The sequence below is a fragment of the Drosophila tropicalis genome, unplaced genomic scaffold, assembly GCF_018151085.1.
Source record: "Drosophila tropicalis isolate 14030-0801.00 unplaced genomic scaffold, ASM1815108v1 contig_859, whole genome shotgun sequence".
NCBI classification, from domain to species: Eukaryota; Metazoa; Arthropoda; class Insecta; order Diptera; family Drosophilidae; genus Drosophila; species Drosophila tropicalis.
Genome location: NW_027173353.1, coordinates 8,880,458 through 8,907,872, shown reverse-complemented (window position 1 = coordinate 8,907,872; position 27,415 = coordinate 8,880,458). Strand labels below are relative to the sequence as shown.

Below are 27,415 nucleotides of genomic sequence, written 5' to 3'. Positions count from 1 at the left end.
TGCCTGTCTGCGTGTTGGCCTGTCTTTGAAAATTCTTGCCTGTTGTCAATTATTGGCTTTATGGCAATCGACAATTTTCACCAAAACGTGCCTTTGCCTGTCTAACACGCTTCATGGCAATCCTGTCTGGATGCCACCATGTTCACATCCCTTCCACCGACGGACTGCCCGCTGTTTAACCTGGCTAAAGACCTGAGTCTTTGCCTTCTCATCTCCTCTCTGTCTCCTATCACCATTGTCCCTTTCTTGAGCTGCATTGCTATGGTTTTATGATACCGGCAAAACACATTCTTCTTTTATTTTGTGTTTTTTCTTCCATTTTTTTTGGCTGTTTGCCTGCGTGCCGTTTTCTGTCTTCGGTTTGTTGGCTTGGAAAAAAATGACAACTGTCTGGCAGGTCACTTGAACTCCGATACCCTGACTACTGCCTCCGTTCCCTATCTCTTGCCCATTTGCTCGCCTAATGACTAATCGACCTTGTCGACCCAGGTAGAAAGTTGCTTGGGTTTTTAGCAAATATCGTCTCTAATTGGAAACGATAAATTACAGCAAGTACTTAGACCGATTCAAAACAGAAATCAAAAAACGAAATTTGAACTTAAATTTTTGTGAAATCGGTCATCATGCTTCAATGACCTTTTTTTTTTGCCGGCTCGAGCAGGTTGAACGACTTTTTCTCTTCTTCCCTCTGGGGTTTCAAAAGGTTTTGGCTTACAGATCTCGCTAACGTGTGTGTATGAGTGTCGTGTCAGTGTATCTGTCTGTGACGAATAGCATAAAGCATGTTAATGTTCTGTGGATCTTCATCAAATGTCATAGTTTTAATTTCTTTATGGGCGACCCAAATGCCCACTTATGGCCATGAATGAAAGAAAAAGAAAGAAACAGACAGAAAAATGACTCACAATGTGTAAAGGAACCAGCAACAGGTTATAAGCAAATCACAAAAAAAAAAAGATAATTCTTCAACAAAACAAGTTTGGAAATTTCGATAACCAATCAAAAGTATAATCATTAGGCAATTGAACTATGGACCCGCCGTAAGAGAAGACCAAGAAAAATTGTAAAAACTCCAACTCAAAAGAGGTTGATTCGATTTCCAGTTTGGAAGCTTTGGGGAGGTTTTTTTTCCATTTGTTATGGAGGAAGACGATGGCAGGTAGATACATGAATATTGGCAGACACTTGTCCACATGTCTTGGATAACACCTGAAACCGTTTACGAAAATTGTGGCTTAAGTTTAAAAAATTATGTACATACATATAAAAGAATGTTGGTTCCAACCCATTTTGAAGTATAAACGGGGCTTTTCTTGGCTGTAATTCGCAACTAGTTTTAGCGTAAGAATGTCTGCTGATGATAGAATTTGGTAGTTCTTGTGACTTAAACAGAGTTAATCTAATTCTAGTTCCAAGCACTTATCCAGCAATTTATAATATTCTCAGCAATTATTTCAAATTACTCTTTTAAATTTCTAAATTTAACCTCATTCAGTAGATGGACAAGGCGAAGAGAGGAAGATGAGTTATTTGGGCTTGGTATTTGGGTCAAATGGGTTGAAATGTTTATTTACTGAACCCTTTAGGCAATTTAGACAATTAATTGCAATAATATTTTCAGATTTCATTATCGATATTTAACAATTTTTGTTTACACCAAAATTGGGTTAAGTTGATTATTATAATTTGGTTTTTAAGAGTCTTTTTTGGTCTTTTTGTGACTTAATTTAAAAGTGAAAGCGATGCTGATTAAGTAATGAACCCTCCCCCCACCCACTGAAGACGGGGGTCAGGAGATACTTTGAATTGTGTTGCAGAGTGTGGAAATCCCCGTTGTAATATCAAATGCAAGAAAAGAAAAAGAAAACGCACAATCAAATTGAAATAAAATAAGGAAGAAAAATCAAGAGGAACAACTGAGTGACAAACAGAGAGAAAGAGAGAGAGAGAGAAGTAAATGTATCTGCGAGTCGAGTAATCAAATTTGAACGAACACACACACACACACACATAGATACAAATACGCATACTTTCACATACACAAACTCAACAAGGCCCGGCCCGGATCTGTTTATGGGTAGGATGAGTAAGGTATGGCACAAGGGGACGAGTAGCGAGGGGTGGTCGTGCGGTCGTGGTCTCGTGTGTGCGTGCCACAGAACGTAAACAAAAATACGAATGTTAAGAAGAAGCGGAAAGTGCGAGATAAACAGAAAACAGCTGTACACACCACCAGCAAGCAAAGTAATAGGAGAGTGAGAAAGGAATATACCTAAAGAGAATCACAGGGCCAGACAGGCAGAGAGAGAGAGAGAGAGAGCAAGAGATAAAGAGCGAGAGCAACTGTGTTAAGCGGAGGCGGAGGCCAAGAAGTTGTCCCCGCAAAACCCGTTTCCCAAGCAGCAACAACAACAACAACAACACAGTTACGCACTTTACGCACGCTCAGGCCTGCTGATAATGAGATGGTGTGCGTATATTTTATTTATTTTTTTTTTCTCTCTCTCTCTCTCTCTCTCTCTCTTTGTCTCTCTTTTTTGCTTTGAAGAAAAACCGGCTCTTTGGGTCGTCTAGGGTTCGAGTTTTAGTTTTAGGGTCTGAGTTTTGGTTTTTGTTTTTGGCTTTGGCTTTGCTGGCTAAACGGAAATACGCAGCAACTTTGTGGCCGCCCGCTGACACGCATACACACACACACACACACACACAGATAAGGTCTTTGAGACCAAACAAAAGAAGTAGAAGAAGCCACGCATGAAAATTGCTTTTCATGTGGCAACTGAAAATATGGATAACATGAAAGAAGACGTCAACGTCACGAGTTTATATCATTCAAAATCTAAGTCTCTCCCCGTTGATGTGTGTCTGTGTGGTTGTGTGTGTGTGTGTGTGTGTTAGTATGTCTGTAGTTAGTTCACCCCTCTAACAACCACCCACAACCATTTTCAAGCAATTTTGATTTTGTTTTTGCGTTCTTTACGTTTCCTTGCCTCTTTTTTTTTTTTCGTTTTGGCTGCCCCTTTTTTTTTGCCTTTGCGTTTGCCTTTGCCCCATAATGCGAGGCCATTGTCACTGGTGGGGAAAAAGCAGCAGAGCAGCGTCTAGGGCACCGAAAATAACTGTTTCCGGTATTTGGGTCACATGAAATTTAATCAAATTAAAATGCTCAAATGCTCTTGGGTTACCCACCCACCCTGGTGCCCCGTTACGCCTGCGACATACTTACAAACCAGAAACAAAAAACCCCAAAAAATTAAAGGGCAAAATTAAAGGAAGGGAATTTGGTCGAGTTTTTCCAGAGCCACACAATTTGGGGGTGGAGCTGCAGAATGCATTTCCAACAGTTTGTCTACATTTCGAATCAAAAATTTGTTTGTAACTCGAACAAGCTGTTCCAACTCAATCCTAGGGGAATCGTTGGTAGCAGCAACAGAAGTCACAGATTTGAAGATCTCAAGTGGAACTCCCCCTCTTTTGGGGGCTTATCAATCGCCGATGCCATTGCTTGTCATTTAATGGCTATAATTTCGCTTAAAGTATTTGAAAACGAATTAAATTGGATTAAAATGTGTTAGTAGAAGCGTCTAAAAACTTGTAAAATCAAATTTCACACTTTCTAACGATTTGCTACTGGGCCGAGCCGGGCCTGTGATGGACTGGGGAGGGTTGCTGGCAGGGCGGAGGTGGGAGAGTAATTTGTCTGTCTGCGTTTTTGGCTGAAGCGCCGTTTTAGCCACTTTCTACATATTTCTTTTTAAATGCAATCTGTTGTGTTAGTCTCTCTCTCTATCTCTCTCTATATCTCTCTCTCTCTCTTTCTCATTCATTGTTTTATTCATTCATTCGGTCAGCCGGTCAATCTGCGCCGTATATATATGTATTTTTGGGCAAGTGCGTGCGAGCGAGCGAGATGGCGCCATCGCCCGAAAATACAAAATGGCAGCTTCCCAAGCTCTGTAAAACTACAACGCAATATGGTCGCCATTTTGTTTTCTCGCCGTTATGTTGTGCTCTGGCCCTGGCCCTACAGTCTCTCTGTCTTTCTGTATGTGTGTCTGTGTGTGTGTGTGTTTTCCGATTTTGTTTTGTTTATTTCAAGAGTTGTTCTTCTTCTTCTTCGTTTTTTTTTTGTATTTTTGGCCTTTCCCTATCCGCGTAGGCGCACAGTCACAGTCAACGTCATCGCCTTCTCTCCCTCTAACACGTTTCGGCCTCCCATCTCTACTCCCACCCATCACTTTCCGGCGTTATTTTCAGTTTTATTTACATTTCGAAAGCTATGTATATACGTATGAACGGCGGGAACAAAAAAAGCTTTTAAGCATCGCGTTGATGTCGCCGATGTCTTCACGCATTTTCGATGCCAATCATGCGTAAATTACGCGATTAAATTAACTTGAATGGGTTTCGTGCAACATGCAAAACCAGCAACAGCAGAAGCAGCAACAGCCACAATGGGAAAATAGACAAATTTAACGTGTAAGACATCGACTTCCATATACCCGTCAACCATTAATTGGACTTAAAGAAGAGAGATTACTGGACTTTGATGCAAGTTGACTGATAGATGACTGATGCCAATAACTTAACGGACCACCCACTTAGAGATGAGGGGCGTCTCGATCTCGATCTCTTGTCTTCTCTGTCAAAATGAATACCTGAACTCATCGAATTTGATGTTAACTTTAGTTAATCTTTCTATTAAGCTCTTTGTTTGGGTGGCATGCTCACAGGGTATAAATTGTGTTGCCCCGTTGCCAGCCTACCTACCCTCTTAGTGTCGCCTCTTCGTAGCCTTTGCCTTTCATTCCGTTACGTTGTCAAGCAAATGTGTTGGTATGCTTAAGCTTTAACAGTTTTCACCTCACATAACAATCAAATTTTTTTGTTTTTTGTTTTGCTTTTGCCTTTTGCATTTGGTTTTACGCCTTCTCGGTCATATAAATTCCATTGCCACAGCATTGATGTTGACTGAGGCGTGGCTGTTGTGGTGGGCGTTGTCAATGCTTCCGTTTCATTGGCATCTGCTACGCAATTTTTTGTCGTCATCATCGTCATCACCATCATGAACGGCAATCATTAACAGCGGAGCACAACAAGAAGAAGATGAAGAAGAAGCGGCAGCAACATCATCTCGTCCCACATTGCGTATACGTAATAGAAGCAAGCAAGCAAATGATTTTACTATATCTCCCCGGTTTGTTTGCTTACGTAGCATATCTTTCTGGCCATGTCTAAGCCGTGCTTTTACACTTTCATTTCTACACCAAAGAAGAGGAAAAAAAAGGTCAAAGAAAGTGGCAAGTGGAAGAAAAACAGGAGGAAGCAACCTTTTTCTTGAATTTTATTTGCTTGGTCTTCATCTGTGTGCTATGCTTTTCATGCAATTTTCATTGCAGGTCATATTTATGGGAGCGATTATTTGCCAACCGCCCCCTCTCCATTCCCCGCCACATTCCCGAGCTATCATATTTACTTTCCTCTCGTTTTTGTTCTATTGGCCAGCTGTGAGTTTTATTAGCTGCTATTGAGGGTTGGCCCCGGGCGTAGGCGGTGGGCGTTCGGGCGGTAGTATATAGTATCAACAACGACGTCACAATGTAAATATAGCGACCTGACTAAGATTCGCATCAGCCTTTCCTCTCTCTCTCTCTGTCTCTGTCTTTCATGACGTCGATAATATGTGTGTGTGTGTGTGTGTGTGTGGGTGGAAATTGTTTTGGATATTAAATGAATTAATGCAAATTCCTTAAGCAATTTGGTAATAACAATTTCTCTTCTATTACGCTATCGAATTTTCTATTTTATTTTTTTGTTTCACAGGATGCATGCATCGCAAAGAAAAAATTGCAAAAGGATTCCTTTTTTTTGTGGAATTTTCCTAACATTTTTTGTTTGCCTCTTTGCTCACTGGATTCTGCTTGCTCCTGGCTTACAATGCAAACTCGTAAAATTTTATCGTCACTAATAAAATTTAATTGAAACAGGAAACTCTCGCATAAATTTCCAGTTTCGTATTGAGACGACTCCATAGAATGGACACACATTCGCATACACATAAAGGGGCGGACTATGAAGACTTCCATTGTATGAATAAAGGGCAAGAAATCGTATGTAATAGAATATGTGTATAGAAGTAGGTAGATAGATGTAGGGGGGGTAGGGTGGATTTAGTTTATGCACATAGGAAATGCAATTGGATATAGTCAATATATGAATGAATTTAGGGGTTAGATTTGATTTCATCTCATTGCCACACAAGGGAAAAGTAGAAGGAAAAGAAAGAGGAGGGAAAAGAGAGCCTTTAAGTATGTCATCAGTGTAAATGAAACTATGGGTAATCCAGTCAACGTCAGTCAAAAGCAAAACCCGTTTAAAGAAAATCAAATGATTTTCCTTTATCAATTACATACAAAAGTAATCGAATTGTTCTGTCAGTATATTAATCTTTGCTGTAGTCGACTTAGTCACTTCTTTTTCCGTATGTTACTGGAATTCAGATGATTCATTAGTAACGATGATGATGATGGTGAATCTCCCCCGACTTTCAACCTCAATAGTGTCTCATTCATTATGTTACTCATGGGCAAACGACTCCTTCAACTGGTTAGTTGGTTTTTGTGGCGCCTGTCCATACTTTATTTATTAATGCAATTTGTTTGCCACGTTGCTGAATACAAAATAAAATTATGCATAATAAGTAAGTGAACTGTAGATTTATACGAATGTGAAATATATACACACACAGATACACACACAAACACATTGACACCGGCAATCGGCTCACTGACTGTGTGTGTGTGTTTTGGGTTATTCAACTTTTTTCGGGGGGCCGCACGGAGCCATTGATCCCGTTTGACTCTTCTTTCAACTGTTTCTGAGTTCTGTTTCGATTTGTATTTTTATTTCGGCAGGGGAACAAATAAATTTACATACTATAGTCTACTCTGGGTGTGTTTGCATGTGTGTGTGTGTGTGTCAATTGAATGAAGCGCCTTGCTGCTATTTAAATCGCCAAGAATTTCAATTGTTGTCACTAAAGAATTATGTAATAATTTGTGATCTGAATGCGAGTGAGGCAACTGCAATAGCCGAGTTTTGATTGAGTGGATTCATCTGTAGAGCATTAAATTCATATCAAACAAAAAAAATTTGTTCTATTTTAAGCGAGGATTTTCCTTTGTTCATTTCGACTATCTATACAATTTCTCTCATTGTCAGTCGCTCTCACGCTCTCTCTCTTTCTCTTAATCTCTGTGGAGGTGTTGAAACTCTTGAAAACGACATTGAGGGTTCAATGGCTCTTGAATTTTCTGTTTTTAGGCAAGAGCAGCTGCTGCAACAGGTGATCCTTTTGCCCTCCCTTGATTTCGAATGAAGGTCAACAAACTTGGTGGTGCGGCTGACTGCGGCAGTGGTGGTGGTGCCGGTTTGCCAGTGGTGTTGTCTCACTTACTCACTGTCTGGGTCTGCTTAGAGTGTCTATACCCTGTGAGCAGTTAAAGTTATTCTCATTAGTGGCAAATTAATTAATTAAAAGGTGGGAAATAAACATATTAAAAGTTGAATAACAATGGCTGAATCTTTTCTGAGTTCAAAGAATTTACCTTTGTGGTATTTCCTTTCCCCAAAAAAGGGTATATAAAAGTCGACGACTTGGGAAAATTTGTTGGGTTGGTTGTTGACTGTTTTCCTTTTTTGTTTCCTACATGCAACGAAGCTTGAATACCGTAATTTGAATCCAATCTTCTCCTCTTTTCTTTACTTTTTTTTTTGGGGATTCTCTTCTATGCCCAAAAAGAAATGAACAAAAAGCAGAACGATATGTAGAAATTCCAAAAAAGAGAAGACGGCAATAAAAACAGAAACCCTACGAGTACAACACCGTCTACACACACACACACACACTCACACACACACACATTTTGTGCGTATATAGCTAAAGAAATCCGTCCAAAAGAAATCCATAAAATAAAATAAGTGAAATAAAAAGCAGACCTGAAATGCGTGTCAGATTTAATTTATATATAAACGAGCGTTAGAATCCAAATACAAAAATTGAAGGCAGACCGAGAAGAAAGGAGTGGGGAGATGTTGAAATGGTGTCGTCATTGGTCCAAAAATATGCCGGTTTTTGTTGTTGCCATTTGCTTAGTCGGCTGGTCGAGCGGTCGATCGGTCAAGCAACCCAAAAGCACAGCGAGACAATGCTCTCTTACGCTTAGGAACACAATTTTTGGACGAGCCCAAGAACCATGGTTTATTGACCAATCATTTGTTGTTGTTCTTTGTTTCTTGGTACCAATGACGAAATTACAATCAGTTAGTTAACTGATGGCTCTGTTGGCAACAACGTCCAATATTTACTTTTAGCCCCCTTAGGGGGCTTAGGAAGCGGGAAGCTGTTGTTGCTGGTAAACAGTTCAAGTTCCCGCATTATGCTAATGCCTTTCCTCCTATTAGTTTTCTATTTGTATTTAGTTTTTGCGTGCAACGTTGCCTTAATTGTCTACGTGACAGGGCGTTGCCGGTTGCTTTCACTCGAAAACACTCTTGCAGAAGTAAAACACGAAAGGAGAAAAAAAATTAACCAACTAACAACTAACAATACTAATCAAAGTTCGTCCAACTAATTTCTTGTGGATTACTTTCGCTGTCAAATCGATTTACAACTTGGGACTTCCCCCAATTCGTTCCGTTTGACGCCATTGTCAGGGAGACCAGGCCAACCAAATAAATGGGTCAAACAAACTATGTCTACGTCCTTTCTACTAGCTGAAGTGAAAAATTCATCAATCAAAGATTAGTGTTTACTTTAACTACTAGAATACAAGAAGGAATTAACTCTAAGGACATTGGAAAACTAAAGTTAGTTTGAAAGTTAACAAATTGATAATATTGTTATTATTCCTAAAAACAAATTTAAAATGCGACTTCAGAGCTAAGTATCCTATTCAAAAACTTCTTTAACTCTTTAAAATTAGGAACTTAATCCTCAAAAACTGGAACCATTAGTCTTAAATAGATTGTTAAGAGCTACAACAATATTACTATCAACAACTACTTATAAAAATATCTTATAGATACCTAAATGCATATGTGTAGATAGTCAGAAATGTCACTCATTGCATTTGCTCACACATTTTCGATGCATCAGACGAAATAGCCCACAAAAACAAGAAAAAAAAAGGAGAAAAACTTACAAAATAGCATTACAAATTACAAAATATTTGTGCCACTTTGTGTCTCCCTCCCTCTCTCTCTCTCTCCCTCTCTCTCTCTCTCTCTCTGTTTCTCTGTCTCTTTGAGGTGTTTTCTCTAGCTTTAGCTCACTTAACTTTGCTTGAATACCATAAACAAATTTAGCGCCTTGCCTTGTCACAGAAAGCAAGAAAAAAACAGAAACAAAAAAAAATTCAAAGTAAGTCAAAGCAACATTGGGACCAACAAACAAAATCAAAACACATTAGCAATGTCAGTGGTTGTTGTTGCTTATGTGCTATTTGTGCTGTTTGTTAAGTAGCAACTTAAAAATAAAAATGAATTTAATGTCATTGCAGCTCATACAACAAAATGTTGCACAAAACATTTATGTCTTGCATATTTGATATGCTAATTTGGTAAACGGTTAAGCTATTATGCAATTTGAATTGTTATTAAGGTGCAAAGTTTTCCAATTTTACGCAATTTTCCTTTAGATAATTGCAAACGAAGTGGAAACTTTTCTTCTTGTCCATTAAACGTAATTGATGATGAAAATTCAAATAACTTTTTAAGGGCTCTCAATTAAATATAAATGAATTTGGATTTCTCCACTTGAATAAGTTAAAACTTAATCAATTGTTCAATATATTTGCCATAAAGAGTCAAGTATTAAGAATTTTAGAAATTATAAGAATAGTTTGAAATCTGTTTTAGAGTCAAATCAATATAATTTGCTTCTTGGATTGTGTAAAGAGAGTTTCATTCAATTTCTCTCGATTTATAAATTTGAAATTTGATAAAACGCTTATCCTTGTAGTCAAATAACTCTAACTAAAAAGTCTGATGGAAATATTTATATCACTAACTAATATTTAATGCCAATTAGTTCAATTTAAACTTTAACTTTGGAATTTTAATATCTTACTCAATTCTTAGCCGAGACTACTAACTACTAGTCGTCTGTAAATTTATAAATAGTTGAATTTTGTGTGTCAAAACATGAATTGTTTATTGTTGTTTAACATTAAAAGAAAAAAGACAACGACAACAAGACAAACTTGCACAATTTTATGGCTTTTGGTAGACTTTTTGATTCAAATTTATGACCAATGTTGTCCTCCGTTTATTTTCATTTTCATTTTTGATGTTCTTAGTTCTTGTTTCTCTCATCTTGAAGGCGGCAAAATGTTGGTCAATGGCGCATATAATTCGAGTTTGATCTCTGTCTGAGTGTGTGTGTGTGTGTGTTAGTGTTTGTGTGTGCCCATTTTCCGTTTATATTTGGCCCAAATGATTGTCTTTTTACACGGCTAAACCACAAAAAAAATTGAATTAATTTGCCTTCAAATGATTTACATATTGAGAAGGAAAATGCTGTCTGCCTCTACCTGACTATTTTATAATGCATTTTATTTATAGAGTGGCACAGTTTGAGGAAAACGATTTCAATTTGTTTATTTATATTTACGCGATTCAAGAATTTGATTCTTCTTCCTATTTACAATGCATTTCTCCCGTTCTCCCTCTCTGTGTATCTCTTTTATTATCATCATCTTCGTCTTGGTGAAGTAAATGGGCTCTTGAAATTATTTAGATTGCTCTGCTAACTAATTGAAAGGCAAAATGAAAACATTTGCATAGAGAGCTGCCAGATAATGCAAAGTTTGTTGCCAGTAATGATAAACTGGCTGGCTGAAGCACACAAAGAGTGGCCTAATTAGTGTCAAGTGTTGCCCCAGCAACGTCGACGTCAACAACAACAACAACAATAACAATAAGAGAGCCAGAGCCAAAGCCAGACAAAGGAGGGAAGTCAATTAGAAAGATGCAAAGCGCAGCACAAAACTCAAATTGAAACTCAGAGACAGAGGTACCCCGCTTTATAGTCCATACTGTTGCATTTTTTTTTTTCGTATAAGAGGGGTAGGGTTAGGGAGGGGTTGGAGTTACATTGCAACAGCATCAATATACATACAAGAGCAACATCAGCAACAACATCAGCAACAGCAAAGTAACATTCATAGTAAACAGTAGCTAAAAACATATTGTACAGCAAAAAAGTATCTTTGTATCTTACAAATACGCTTGTCGACAGTCGACAGTCGGCAGTAGTAGGCGCACAGCCAGTCCCCACCGACCGATTGTCAGTCCTCCCCCTCTTCGTACCCACGATTGCTTATTCACTCACAAAACGAAATACAAATCGAGTTGTTGCTATATTGCTGCTGTTGCCGCTTTTGCGTCGAACTGAATCATGACCCAATAACCTAATTTTATTTAAATACTCTGTCCCGCTTGCTCGTGCTGCTGCTGCTGCTGCATTCGGAGGCAAACCGCAATGACAACGACAACGACAAAGCAGCAGCAACAGCAAACTAGAAACCAACAACAAACAAAAATACACTGCGAAAAATTACAATGTCATTATGTAAACGTAATAAAAATAGTATTTAAAAGTTTAAATCAAAAACTGAAATTATTGTTAAAAAACCATTCCAAAATTTGTGTAATGTAAACAAATATTGTCAAAATTATAAAAATTTCTACTTCTTCTTCTTCTTGGGCAAATCAAAGGACTATTTTCATAAGGAAAATGTACAATTATCAGTCAAAGGCCAATAATTATTTGAATGATCCTTAAAATCATTTCATAAAAAGTTATATTCTAATGACAAATCATGAAACAAAAATTAATTTTTAATTAGTTGCAATCTTTATAATTTCATTTATAATTTATGAGAACTCGCAGTTTTTCAGAGAAAGTTTGTTATCAAGTCTTTGGAGTAACAATTCTAATTTTTATTTTAAAACAACTTAACAAAACTTGTTCACAGTGTTGCAACCAATATGAGTCTATGATTTCGAGTTGCCACAGCCTTTGGTGGCATTGAGTCTATTGAGAAGAGTGAAAAATGCTGTTGATTAGCCATTTGCAATGCTGCGAACGGAAGACAAAAGCAAATGGTTGCATATACATGAGCAATTTTAGTCTAAAAACAGGGCAAAAATCAAATTTGTAACATCAAAAATTTAAATTTCAAACAATTGAAGCTGTCATAAGAGAGAATTAATTGAGACTTTCAATCAGAAACTGATCTAGGCCACCTTTTGTGGGCGGATTGTGGGTGGTGATTCGTGTATTTTTTAAATCAAATGAATTAAGTCAAATTTACATACATATGTATGTCAATCTGTCTAAATTTCAAAAGATTTATAAAACAAATTCATTTAGCTGCAACTGTTGTTGAATGAATTCCTGTCAGAATTCAAACTCATCTCAATAATTTAATGAAAGATATTAAATTTTCTAATTAAACTTCAATTTAGTTGGGATGAACAATTTCAGACAATTTGGTAGTTATTTAAACATTCATTTTTATGTATATCTCTTTTTATTTATTAACAAATTTATGACGTAGATAATAAACATTAATGATTGGCGGCACGCCTTGAATTTTAATGCCTCAACCTTGGTCACTTTTTGGGTTTTGTTGGTTTTTTTTTTTTTTTTTTTTGGACAAAAGCTAAAGGTAAACTTGAATGTGAAGTGATATGCGTAGATAAAAATAAACTGAAACCCAAAGATAGAAGATATATATATATATATATATTATATATTTTTATAAAAACTTGCATGCAATGATCACGTGCTTGATTTTATGTTGAAATTATGCTGATTTTATTATGCATAAATAAATAAAGGGATTATTGAATTTGCAATGTATGTACTTGTTGATGGATGTTCAACATTTTTCCAAGTATTTTCCTATCTGTCTCTCTTTCTCTCTGTCTTGGTGGACTTTGAGCTGTAACGGTCTTAATATATATGCTTTTGCCACCTTTAACCAATCAGATTTTATTTCATAAAAGCGGCACGTTTCTGCTGTACAGAAAAAAAAAACAACTAATAGTTTTTTGTGTAGGTGCTACATATCTATAAAAGTGTGTGTGTGTGTGTGTGTGAATGATTGTGTAAATAAACAAATTCAAGGTTGATTACCGAAATCAGCACCCTTCTAACCGCCTTCTCGGCCCATCAATTGAACGCTATCACCTTCAATGCTTTGAGAGTTGAGTAGTTGCTGCTGGTTGCTTTCGATGACAAAAGTTCTCGTAGGCTGCCAAATCATTCTTTTTTTTCCTATCTCTACCCTGTAAACGTCATAGGGAAAATGGGGTATATAGTAACTTAATAGAGTTAGTTAACAGATTATACTTCCTTTAGACAATTTATTAATCATTATGTCCAGAGTTTTTTAGGGAGATTCATATTTAGAGGCAGAAAATTCTCCCACAAGTTGGTGAATATATTCAATTTGGCTCGTTCTACTATAAACCAATTAAAAAATGTTTAAACTTATGAAAATCGTTTTGTAATTTTTCCTTCTTTTCCTAGCAGAGGGTATTTCAAAAGTCGTTCCTTGTCTATACATAAACTTTTCATGTAAAAAAGGGCCCTAAAATGCTGAACATTTTTAGTTGCTTTGTATGTGTTTGTATATGTTTTTTTCTTTGGCTTTTTTATTTATTATTTATTTGCTGGCCAGCATATTTTTTTTTTTTTGTGCGTTTGTTAATTTCATAAATTAAGTTGGCTGTGTGTTTGGTTGGTGTGTGTGTGTGTGTGTGTGTGTGCGTGTTGCTGCTATTGCCGGGTTGTTCTCTGTCTATTTGCAATATGTGTGGAAAACACAAATACACTTACATACACACACATATTAACTATATCTATGTATATACATAAATTAGGGCGTCACTTGTTTTGAAACTTAAATTTTGATATCAATATTGGAATTTAAGGTTTTTAGCTTACTATCTAAAAGTCTAGCATTTGATTGAGGATCATGAAACGTCACTTTACTATAGTTCTTCTCTCTCTTTCAGTTTTTCAAAAGATTTTGTGCCCCAACAAAAAGGAACACCCTAATGAATTTATGTTTTTATGTTGATTGTTCATGTTTTTACGCCATTTCTTTTTGGTCATGTATACAATAAGTTAAAATTGTTGATTGTGTCGCTGTTCACGCCACCGGGTGAACAGCAGTGAGCGGCGAAGAGCAGTGAGCGGTGAGGAGTGAGGAGGGTTTTTTGATCCTCGGCGTCTACGGTCACACCAGGAGGAGTGACTTGATTTTTTCCAATGGGCACCGCCATCACTAAGAATCGAGCCTTTCACCCGAACACCCGTTCTCTTGCATTTTTTTTACGATTTGTTAATCACTTTCAACCCGAACCATTTCCGTGTGTGCCGGTTTACCTGTGAATATTATATAAATAATAAAACCTACATTTAGTTAACCGAAGTTTCTCGTGCGTTTTAATTCACCACTCGCTCACCACAAACTGAAGAAATTGGCACCCGCCAACTCCTTGTATTTCATTTGGATCCTTCCGCCCCCCCACGAACATTGGTCCTTCGAGCCGGATATCCTTCCGCTCCTCCAGCTTGCATCGGCGGAATTCCTGATAAGTACAAAATTTCATTATTCATTTCATTTACATACTACTAAAAGTGTGAGGTTTTCCCGCTTCTCCATAGCGACCTACACACTTTTACATATTGTATGTACATACCTGACCTGTTCCAAGGTTTCATGGTAGTTCCTAATCCTTAGCGTGATTGTCCAACGTTCTCATTTTACATTCCACGATTATCCATTTTCATTTATGTTTTTTTTTCCTCGCACTTGTCCAAATCCACCTTTTTTACATATGCATTCACATGTACATGTAATTTCCACAGCTGTTTGCCAAATCCGCGTAAAAGTTTAAAAAACAAAAAAAAAAAAAAATTATTAAAGTGTTATAAAAAATAGGGAAAAATAAAAATCAAAGTGTTCACCGCGTTTTCTTATGTGTTGGAATAATAATCTTTAATGCCAAACTTATTTCCACACGCGCGTATCTACGTACATACATACATCGTCACCTGTTGATGTACGCGCATATGTACATACATATCCATATACATACAATCCCTTCGCACATTTACCACGACACAAAAGGCAAAAAAAATATTCTTTTTTTTAAATAGCACTTCACGTATGCACCGCGATTTCTTGCGCGTTCGAATTAGGTGCGAAATTAATTTCCTCACGCGCGTCTTTGGATACCGGTGCACTTGCTTACATACGTACATACATACATATGTATATGCTTACATAGTCATACATTGCACATACATATGTACATATCCACAACGCATAATACATTTCGGTGTCGCGCATTGATTTAACACAACCCCACATCCAATTAAATTACAATTACTTACGTTTTTTTTGTTGTTGTGAACAACGCGTGTGCATACATATCTATACTCACCTGTGTACTTATGCATGTACGTACACACATAGATCAAAGCATCTGTCCATATGCATTGATCGGTTGTTTTATTTGCGCACAACACTCGCTTGTTTTTCCGCACAACACTTGTTCTTGGTTTTTCCGCACAACCACAAAAAAAAATTATTCACATACATAATTAAACAACAAAATCAAAAACCAAATATATAAACAGCGGCCGACAGCTGTTTTCGGAGTAGTGGTGACACGTGAGTCGAGTCGTGATATCGATAGGCGGCTCAAGCGCGCCAAATTTAAATCACATTATTTCCGATTCTCTTTTTTCGCCTAATTATATATCCGCCCATATTTATAAAACAATACATATATATTTTTCCAGCATTATCGTGCCCACATTTATATATCCGTCCATATTTATAAATCATTTATATAATTTTTCCGGCCAACTTTTTGCGCTCACATATATATATCCGTCCATATTTATAAATTATATATATAATTTTTTTCGGCCAGTATTTTGCGCTCATATATATATCCGCCCATATTTATAAATAAATACATATATATTTTTTCCAGCACTATCGGGCCCATATTTATATATCCGTCCATATTTATAAATTATATATATAATTTTTCGGCCAGTATTTTGCGCTCATATATATATCCGCCCATATTTATAAATAAACACATATAAATTTTTTCCAGCACTATCGGGCCCATATTTATATATCCGTTCATATTTAAAAACTATATATATATTTTTTCCGGCCAGTATTTTGCGCTCAATATATATCCGCCCATATTTATAAATAAACACATATAAATTTTTTCCAGCACTATCGGGCCCATATTTATATATCCGTTCAGCTTTAAAAACTATATATATATTTTTTCCGGCCAGCCTTTTGCGCTCATATATATATCCGCCCATATTTCTAAATAAATACATATATATATATTTTTTCCAGCACTATCGGGCCCATATTTATATCTCCGTCCATATTTATAAATTATATATACAATTTTTTTCGGCCATTATTCTGCGCACACATATATATCCAGATCCAGATTTATATAAAAACGTATTTTCCTTTTATCCTATACATCTTTGTTTATATATTTCATCCGTGTTTTGTTTTATACGTACTCCCATCGGTAATTTTCAATCCGCATTCGTGCGTTCGTATATTATTCCGCATCTATCCCCATTAAAGAGGCTTCGTTTCCGAGCCACACGCGAGAAAATTCTCCCGCAATCCTGCGGTGCACAGTGAGGAAGTTCTTGCGTCCCCATACAGTCCACTTCTCACTTCCAAAACAAAAAAAAGGGACGCGCACAAACGCGGTGTTCGTCGGTAAGCTCGTCCCCTGAGTATGTCCACGGAGCCGTCCAAGACTGCGCCGAAGTCCAACAGTCTTTCGTCTCCCTCTGCAACTCCGGAGAAGGTTCGGCCTCCGACAACTCCGGTGACCGTGAAGCGTACGGATATTTCGCGCAAGTTCTCGTCAGTTCGCAGCCGCAGCGAATCCCCAAGGTCCCGTCCGTCTTCGTCCAGCTTACCTGAGGGTCGCAGATTCTCGGTTAAAGACTCGAGGGAACACCAAGGTCGTTCCAAGCTTTCAACTCAGACCCAGATTCCGCACGTTGTTGTGACGCACTGTTCTGACGCTCCCGTCACCCGATCCGTATCACAACAGCGTAGAGAACACTCCAGAATGTCCCTTTCCGATTTCGTTATAGCGTGCGACGCATTGACTCTGTTTGAAGCTCGCGAGAGTGAAGCTCTAACTTCTGAAGTGCCCTTGTTTTCCATTAAAATGCACTTAGAGCAGCTCAAATCCCTTTGGTCAACTGTCGAGATGGAATACTCCCGTTGTCACAAGGCCTTGACAATCCAAGCCGACGAGGAAAGCTTGGCAAACATAAGCCACATCAAGGCGAAGCACGAATCCGCTTACGCGGCATATGTGCGATGCGGGACGTTGTTCGGAGAACGCATCGAACAGCTCTCGGTACAGATGACGACTCTTAGGCGTCAGCCAACCGCTCCGTCGGGGCCACCGGGGCATAGAGTTCCTCCGTGTGAGGTAGAGACATTTGATGGCGACAGCCTAGCATGGCCCACATTCCGCGATTTGTTCGCCGCCATTTATATCGCCAATCCGTATTTGTCACAAGTGGAGAAGCTCTATCACTTGAACGCCAAGACGCGAGGGGAAGCGAGAACCATCGTGGCTAAGTCCCCCCTGACGAATGAGGGTTTCCAGGCCGCGTGGGAGAACCTCACCGCACGGTACGAAAACAGCCGTCTGCTGGTCATGACTCAAGCCAGACAACTCCTTCAGATTCCCGCGGTGGCACAAGAGTCGGGCAAATCCTTGCGAGAGCTGCAGACCGCGTTTCAAGGGTGTCTTACCGCACTTGAGCGTTCGGGTGTTAGTACTGAGAATTGGGATGTCCTACTTATCGCCATCTGCACTAGTAAATTGCCGAAGGCCACAATCCTCCTGTGGGAGCAATCAGTGCCCAATAAGACTGTCGTCTCAACGTGGTCCGATTTGAACCAATTTCTTACCGATCGGTATCGGGTCCTGGATGCCACCGACGAACATAAGTCGGCCCCAAGTGTCCAAGCCATCCCCATTGGCCCCCGCAAATCCTCTGCAACGATGAAAGTCCAAGCGTTTCCAGCGAAAGCTCAGCTCAAATCGGCGTCTTGCAAGCTGTGCCATCGGGAAAATCACCCAATACGGCTCTGCCCTAGTTTCCTTGATATGCCTGTTCAGAGGCGGCTGGAAACCATTAGACAGCAGGGACTTTGTCTGAACTGTTTTGCCCGCGGTCATCAAGTGAAGGGCTGCTCCAGTGCGCATAATTGCCATACCTGCAAGGAACGTCATCATACGCTGTTGCATCCTAGTGATGTGTCCGTGCCCTCGCCATCCGCTGCGCAAGTCCCACCATCCAGCGTCACAGAGCGCCCGTCCGCGAGCGACCAGCTCACAAATGCTCAAAGTTATTTTGCATCTACCCCAGGCAGAGGCCTTTTAGGCACTGCGATTGTCACTCTGCACCATCGTGGTGTGGATCATCATATTCGGGCGTTGATCGACTCGGGAGCCGATTCAACTTTTCTCTCCGAACGCGTCTTCAGCATGGTCCAGCCCCCCTTCTACCCAGTAGACGCCGCGGTTACTGGCATGGGCCAGAGTGATGGAGGCTGCGCCGACAAGGTGTGTCTGCTAATGCTGTCTCCCCCGTGTGACAGATTGAACAAGATTGAGGTCTCCGCCCTGGTCGTATCCAAATTGTCAGGGGCCATTCCAACAGCTCCATTCCTTAATACGGTTCCGACGCAGTGCCTCGATCGCCCCCTGGCTGACCCGTACTACAACAAGCCCGCGCCTATTGACATGATCATCGGTGTAGACCTGTTTCCCCACATCCTCGGAGAACGGATCAAAAAGGATATTGGTGATTTTGTCGGGCTAGAAACCATCTTTGGATGGGTTCTGTGTGGGGCTATCACTCCTGACCCCCCGGTGTCTAGATCCGTTTTCGCGGCACAGACGCGAGTTAGTCCCGAAGCAAAGCTTGATGTACTCCTCACCAAGTTTTGGGAGGTGGAAGACCTTCCCGCAAAGCCGGAAAAGGAGGATGACGCATTCTGCGAGCGGAACTTCCAGGAGACCACCCAAAGGGGAAAGGACGGCCGATATGTTGTGTCCCTACCGTTCAAAGGTCCGAATAGCGTTGACTTGGGCCACTCAAGACCGATCGCGCTGGCTCAATTCCTGCGGAATGAGGCACGCCTTCTCAAGGATCCGGTTCTAAAAACGCAGTACGATGCCATTATTCAAGAATATGAGGAATTGGGTCATATGATTCGGGTGACGCCGCCTCAAGATGGGAAAAACTTCTATCTCCCCCATCATGCGGTGTTTAAGCCCGATAGCACCACCACTAAGGTACGCGTGGTATTTAACGCGTCGAGCCCCTCCACACAAGGCGTCAGCCTCAACGATGTCTTGCACACCGGTCCTACTCTTCAGGCCGACCTCACGCTTCAGGTACTGAAATGGCGGTTCTTTCAATTCGTTTTCAATGCCGACATAACGCAGATGTATCGACAAATCCGAGTCGATCCCAGGCATACCCCCTTTCAGCGGATCCTCTACCGAGACCGCTGCGGCAATATTCAGGATTACGAGTTACAAACTGTCACGTTTGGGGTTAACTGCGCGCCATTCTTGGCGATCCGAGTCCTTTTACAACTGGCACAAGACGTGCAAACGATGTATCCTCAGGCGAGCGAAATCCTTCGGAACTACATGTATGTTGATGATGTCCTTGCCGGCGCTCACACTGAAGCCGACGCTCGTCTCGCCATACGAGAGCTTCAAGCGGTCCTCCAATCTGCGGGATTCCCGCTTCGGAAGTGGACTTCCAATAAGAAGGAAGTACTTCAAGCCATTCCGAGAGAGCACCTGCTGCGAGAGGACTTTCTCGAGCTGGAAGACGCGAGCACCGCAAAAACCTTGGGTATTCGATGGCAAGCTGCTGAGGACGTCTTCTTCTTCACCACAGCGGACCCCCCCTTGAAGGAGTCGATCTCCAAGAGGCAGGTTCTGTCTCATATCGCTAAGCTCTTCGACCCCGCTGGGTGGCTAGCCCCATTTGTCATCCGAGCGAAGATATTCATGCAGCAAATCTGGCTTACCGAACTGGGCTGGGATGATGCTCTGCCGCCTCTCCTGCTGCAGCAATGGCATGAATTCCTGCAGGATTACCCAGGCCTCAGTCGACTCCGCATTCCCCGTTGGCTAAACACCAGCGATAAGCTCTCGTGGGAGCTTCATGGCTTCTGTGACGCGTCACAGAAAGCGTATGGAGCGGCCCTATATGTGCGGGTTCGGTACGGCAATCAAGTAGACGTCCATTTATTAACGGCTAAGACCCGTGTAGCTCCAGTCAAAACAGTCTCGCTGCCTCGGCTAGAGTTGTGCGGAGCGGTTCTGCTAGCCGATCTCTGGGCGTCGATCGTTCCTGAACTTCCAATCCGACCTGCAACCTCCCAGTTTTGGACCGACTCTACCATCGTGTTGGCTTGGCTCAATAAACCTCCGTGCAGTTGGTCCACCTTCGTGGCCAATCGCGTATCCAGGATCTCCGAAAGCACTAGTGGCCAAAGCTGGTCACATGTGCGCTCCGAGGACAACCCCGCGGATCTGGCGAGCCGTGGAGTCTCCGCGGCCGAGCTATCGGCCAGCAGCCTCTGGTGGCATGGGCCGGACTGGCTCCAGAGAGCCCCCGAGTATTGGCCAACTCCCCATAACGAACTCCCAGACACCCAGCTGGAGCAACGGGTCCAGTGCCACACCACCGCGACCACGCTACTCGAGGACGTCAGCGAACGGTTCTCGAATTATGGTAGGGCTCTACGAGTCATCGCGTACATCCTACGCTTCGCCACCAAGAGGATTTCGACGCCTTCCACGGTTCGCCTCACCAATGACGAACTTCTTTCCGCCGAGCGCGCCTTGATTCGGACCTCTCAGCGGCGGGAATACCTCGCGGAGATACGGGCCCTGGGCGAAGGGCGACCCCTGCCATCATCCAGCACTCTACTCAATCTGAACCCATTTCTCGACCAGCATGGGTTACTCCGCTCCTGCGGACGACTCCGGGCCGCTGAGTCCCTCCGATATGATGAACGTCACCCTATTCTCCTCCCATATAGTACTCATTTCACTCGCCTGCTTGTCGCATTCGCCCACCGCATCACGTTGCATGGCGGCAATCAACTGATGGTGCGGTATTTGCGCACCAAATTCTGGATCCCACGGATAAAGAACATGGTAAAGTCCCACATCAAGGGGTGCAAGGTCTGCATCGTTCATCGTCGACGACTACAGACCCAGATGATGGGTGATCTCCCTCGAGAACGCATCACGTATTCCAGGCCCTTCACCCACACGGGCATTGATTTCGCAGGGCCGTTCGAGATCAAAAATTACACCGGGCGTGCGTGTCTCATAACTAAGGGTTATGTCTGCGTCTTTGTGTGTTTCAGCACGAAGGCAATCCATCTCGAGGCTACCTCCGACCTCACCACTGAAAGATTTCTGGCAGCCTTCTCTCGGTTTGTCGCACGGAGACAATGTCCACAGCGCATTTACTCCGACAACGGCAAAACCTTCGTAGGGGCCTCAAAGGCGCTCGAAAAAGATTTCCTGAACGCCACCAAGCTTGAAATAATGAAGGCATTCCCCCAGCACATCCTATCCTGGCAGTTCATTCCGCCAAGCGCGCCCCACATGGGAGGACTGTGGGAAGCAGGGGTCAAAAGTTTTAAGACCCTGTTTTACAAGTCCTCGTCCACTGTCAAATACACCTTCGAGGAACTTTCCACTCTCCTGTGTAGGATCGAAGCGTGCCTAAACTCCAGGCCAATCTCTCCCATGAGTGAGGACCCAGAGGATCTACTGGCCCTAAGCCCGGGACATTTCCTGATTGGAGGACCACTCTTAGCCATTGCGGAACCGGAAATTCTGGTCGAGCCTATGTCGCTGATCAACCGATGGCAGCGACTAAAGGCAATCCAGCAGGCTTTCTGCCGCCGCTGGAAGAGTGAGTACCTCAAGGAGCTTCACAAACGGAACAAGTGGAAATCACCGACTCGCAGCATCCAGACCGGCGACCTCGTGATCGTGTCCGAAGATCATCTCCCCTCCAACGAGTGGCGCTTAGGGCGAATTGAGCGCACTCTGCCCGGGGCTGACGGCCTCGTCCGAGTGGCTGATGTCACCACCGCGCGTGGGTCTATCCGAAGACCCGTAGCGAAGCTCATTCTGTTGCAAGACAGCAGGAGTCCTGAGTCTAAAACCTTATCGTGACTCCTAATCCCTCTATGTTTCCTCCGAATGTCCTCGTCTCCGTGCATGTTTCTCGTTCCCGTGCATAGACTAATCCACTCCCCCATACGTAATTTCTTTCGTTACAGTTCATTCAGCTCGCCCTTTCATAGCGACATGGCCCCCACGCGTCTGCCGCACCACCGCAGCAAACGAGCTCCACAGGGCACGAACGTGTACCGATGCCGGGTCTGTCGGGGGGTTCATGCACTCCGGCAGTGTCAGCGCTTCCTAAACCTCCGAGGGGAAAAGCGGCTTCGGGCGGTGCTCATCAATAAATATTGTCCCAATTGCTTGGCCCACGAGCATTCATCCGACGCGTGTCGGACTCGCCATGGTTGCCGACGATGCGGGCAAAGGCACCATACCCTGCTCCACATGGCCGACCAACCGCCGAGACGACGTGCCTCCGCCCGGCGTCGCAGCCGATCACCCCCTCCAGTCGTGCTGCACCCCCGCTACAACCCCGTTCCCGATCATCGTCCGACCGCTCCGCTTCCCCAGAAGGCGCACCCGAGATTTCGTTATCCTCCCTGCTCCACGCCAGGACGACGACTGTCCTGCCCACCGCAGTCCTACGGTTGGGCAATGGCTCGAAATCCTTCGAGACCCGCGTCCTTCTTGATGCGTGTGCGGCTGAGAGCCGCATCAATCTCTCCTTTGCCCGGTCCCTGGGGTTAGCTGTGACCACGGTCGGGGTCGACCAAGCCTGTACGGCCGTCCTCGAGTCGAGGTCCGACAAGACGTTCCGACGGAACGTTATATTCCGGGTCGAAGAGGACTTGCTCATCCGCACTCCCATCCGGGAAGTGGCGGCGCCGGTCCGAGAGAAGTTCGCAACCCTGATCCTGGCCGACCCCTACTTCTATCGGCCGGCGTCGGTATCCGTGGTGCTCGGGGCAGACCTCTATCCTGAGGTCATCCAACCAGGCTGTGTGCCCGGTCATAGCGGTACTCCCGCAGCCCAGAGCACCGTGTTCGGATGGGTCGTCTCCGGCTCCTGTGGGATCTAGGCGCTCCAGGACGTTGCCGTCCCCCATCCTTTATATGTCCAGGGTGACAATTGCAACATGTTGCAAGGGGGGGCGGTATGTTCACGCCACCGGGTGAACAGCAGTGAGCGGCGAAGAGCAGTGAGCGGTGAGGAGTGAGGAGGGTTTTTTGATCCTCGGCGTCTACGGTCACACCAGGAGGAGTGACTTGATTTTTTCCAATGGGCACCGCCATCACTAAGAATCGAGCCTTTCACCCGAACACCCGTTCTCTTGCATTTTTTTTACGATTTGTTAATCACTTTCAACCCGAACCATTTCCGTGTGTGCCGGTTTACCTGTGAATATTATATAAATAATAAAACCTACATTTAGTTAACCGAAGTTTCTCGTGCGTTTTAATTCACCACTCGCTCACCACAAACTGAAGAAATTGGCACCCGCCAACTCCTTGTATTTCATTTGGATCCTTCCGCCCCCCCACGAACAGTCGCAATATGAAAACAAATTTTTTATATTTCAGTTCAGTTTTAGTTCAATTTGTTTGTCGAGGGCCCCGAAAAAAAAAAAAATGAAAAATGTAGCAGCATGGCTGTAATTTGTTTATCTTCTTTTTGTTGTTCAACATTAGGTTCCTATTGAGTTTGACTTTTTGTTTATTGTTTCAAGGTACTCACAATATGGGCAGGCGTACACGAATACTCAATTCCGAAGGGAATTTCCTCTTTAAATTAATGTTAATGTTGTTATAAATTTGAAGAAATATAACAAATTACAAAGGTCCCCTTCAACATTTTCATTTGCCTACGCCTCTGAAAACCCTAATTTATTGGGCATAAAAAGAATGTACAACATCTTTGGCTAATAATTTATTTGGCTAAGGAAATCTGTACAAAAACAAATTGTTGCTATCGAAAATTTTAGAGTTTTACACGGGAAAAGAATTTTGTAATGTATAAAAAGTAGAAGGGAAATATAAATAACAAATTAACTCTACAAGGTGAACTTGTTTAAACAAAAAAAACGAAAAACGAATAAAAAAAAAAAGAAAATGAGATCCAAACTGGAATATTTATGTATGCATAGATGTGAATTTATTTTATGGAAAATTGGAATAGAAATAGTTTTGATATTCAAACTAGTTTACTTCTATGAAGTGCTTGTAAAATACAAATACATATACACACATACAAACACAAATGAATGTATAAAAAACCTATAATTTTGTTTTTCTTCTTTTGCCTCTCGTTTCAGGTAAGCATCATCATGGAAAGAGGGTCCAAGTGTAAGTTGCTGTTACTTGGTCATCTTTTACAGCATTTTCAAGCTCTATAAATTTTCACACAGAAGCCCATGCAGAGCTGCATATAATATTGTTGCAATAAAAGGAAAGATAAATTCAGTTGGGATTACAAAAAAAAAAAAAAGAAAAACTGATTGAGAGAGAGAGATAGATTGAGACGAAGGGGTGAAGGAAAACTGTCTGTGTTTTTTGTTGATTCAAATCGAAATTGACTAGATATTCAATAGAGAAACTATATCAATGGCAGTTGATGTTTTTGTTTTGTTTTCCAACACGCGTTGTGATGCTGACAATGAGAATGCATAAAAGTTGGGCACCTCACCCCCCAGCCCCCCATAGATCCCAATAGATGCCCACTAGATCAGAGATTTAGCATGCAACTGTCATGATAGGAAAAGCACAAAAAAATAAAACTTTAATAGTTATACAAAGTAAAAATTAACAACCATTGCCGGCTTTATACATATACTATATATAAATATTTTGTATATTTTTTTTACGTAAGTGAACAACACAAAAAACTACAAAACAGCATTTTTAATTGTTTGTCATGTTTGGGTTGTTGTTGTTGTTGTTGTTGTTGTTTTCCGTTACCTCGTTAAATTTTGAGTTACATTTCTGATGCAATCACTGCACTTTTTAAAGGGTGAAGGGAAATGGTGAGGAGAGGAAGGGAGGGAGGGAGGGTTCGTTATATGTTGCAAACATTTATATGTACATTGTTGCAGCCTGCATTAATCGACTATCACTTCTTAGTAGACATTAGAAAGCCTAGGACGACCTTGCCAGGGCCTCGACAGACCCTCATGCATACCAACTGATCGCATTATGTGTGTATGTGTGTGTCTATGTGTATTGCTATCAATGGTTTGGCCAGGGTTTGTCTCTACAAAACACAATACGCCCTTATATTATGGTAAATGCAACCTTGCCGCACGACAATACAAAACTGAAGGCGAGCAAATTGCATAAATGGAACTGGCATTGGCTAAACGAATGCATTTATGTATTTCAACGAGGGCTAATCCAAATGTTTCACAATTTCAAAGTGTCCAAAATTCGCACTTGGGAAATTTGTTTAACGTTTTCGTATGCCTCTTTCTGACAAAATTATTTTATTAAGTAAAAAATCCTTTTTAAATTCAAGACTTAGATTAGAACATACATTTTTCAAGGTATTCCATATTCAAATTTAAATAATTCAGTTCTTAAATAGTACTTTCTATATGATTTAAGAACAAACGTCTAGAAATTCTACTACTTTAAAGATTATTCCATCAATCTCCACAAAAGATCACAACAATTTCAAATTGCAGGCACTCGAATTAAATTCGGAAACATTAATGAAACAAAACAGAAATTTGAACTTTCCATTTGCTATGCAATAAGTACATTAGTTTTTGATAAAGTCCACAGAAAAAATTTCAAAAACTTTTCTATCCCACCAAACGTGCCAACCATTTCGATTTAGCACTGAAGCTTGGTTTCTATATAATTGTGTCTGTGTGTGAGTGCTTTTGTGCTGTTTTTTGACACGTTTTTGGCTTAGTTTGGCAAAGTAGACAGGGTTTTGTTTTTGTGTGTTCTCTTTTTTGTATAGTGCTGTCGGGTGTTTTAGGTTTTTATGCATAGCTCCAAGGATCAGCGAATTGTCAATGCAACGCAACGGAAGTTAAAACCTGGGTGGCGAATAGAAAAAAACCTAATGGCCTAGAGCCGACTTTGGAAAAAGGCTACAAAAAAACAGCTGGTTGCATGTTGAAAGCTTTTCCATTGGCCTAATCCGTCTGGCATTGTTTTTCTGTGATAATTCAGTTTGGCATATCTAAAAAGGTAAGAGGCATCCCGGCTAAGATTGTAGTTGGGTGTATTAATTTTGCATTGTGAGTTTACTCTTATTGATGATGATGATGATGATGTGATATTTACAGTTGCCCCCCAATCATTGTTCATTTGGGTCGTTTAACTGCTGTCATTTTTTTCTCTTTAGATCTTTTTCAAATAGAGCAAAAATCTGTCCCTCATTTGAGAATACACTTGGAGAAAATGTAATAGAAAAAACACCGAAATTAGCTGAAAGTTATCTCTTTAAGCTTTATCAAAGAGGTGATTCGTCTTGGCTGGTGGCATACTCTTCGTTTCCCTCTCAGAAACTTCAGAAAACTCCTATATGTAGATCCTTATTTCCGTTTCATCAAATTTGAACTTACAAGGCTTCTTTTCAAAAGTCAATTTGATTTGTGCTTTCTTTTTCTCGCAGTGTACATAAGTAGAATGGGAGCGTTTAGTATGCCTAACCTTGCGCAAATATTGCAAATTGACCTTTACATAAATGAACGTTTTCCAGCGTCGTCATCATCATCATTATCATCGTCGTCATCATCGTCATCATCATTATCATATGTGGAAATGCATTGCATGGCATTTGTTGTTGTTGTTGCTGTTCACAATTTAACGCTTTTAGTTTTTATTTTTGTACGTGAGTTTTTATTAGTTTTATTTTGTTATGCATTATGCGAGTTGTTGTTTTCAGTTTTTCCGCCTTTGTTATAAATACATACATATAAACATACATATACACACATGTGTATGTATGTATGTATGTACATCCATTGGCTCAATTGTGTTAATGCAACTTTTTATTTGTTTGAAATTGTTTGTAATTATTTGGTTGTTTGTTAAAAGCTTTTAAAGTGCAATT

The 27,415-nt window shown here is 41.2% G+C and overlaps 1 protein-coding gene and 1 long non-coding RNA gene across 5 annotated transcripts in view; one reads left to right on the top strand and one right to left on the bottom strand.

Annotated features, from left to right (window-relative positions):
- Positions 1-27,415, top strand: part of Glut4EF (Glucose transporter 4 enhancer factor) — a 148,249-nt gene that overhangs the window by 6,000 nt on the left and 114,834 nt on the right. The gene's annotated exons all lie outside the window — the stretch shown is intronic.
- On the bottom strand, positions 14,411-15,973 carry LOC137583105 (uncharacterized). Of its 2 annotated transcripts, none has more exons than XR_011033358.1 (4): positions 15,473-15,973; positions 14,776-14,944; positions 14,539-14,664; positions 14,411-14,458 (listed from the first exon to the last, which is right to left on the bottom strand). It is a non-coding gene; the product is annotated as an uncharacterized lncRNA (long non-coding RNA). The 2 variants fall into 2 exon arrangements; XR_011033357.1 differs by having other exon boundaries at positions 15,523-15,968.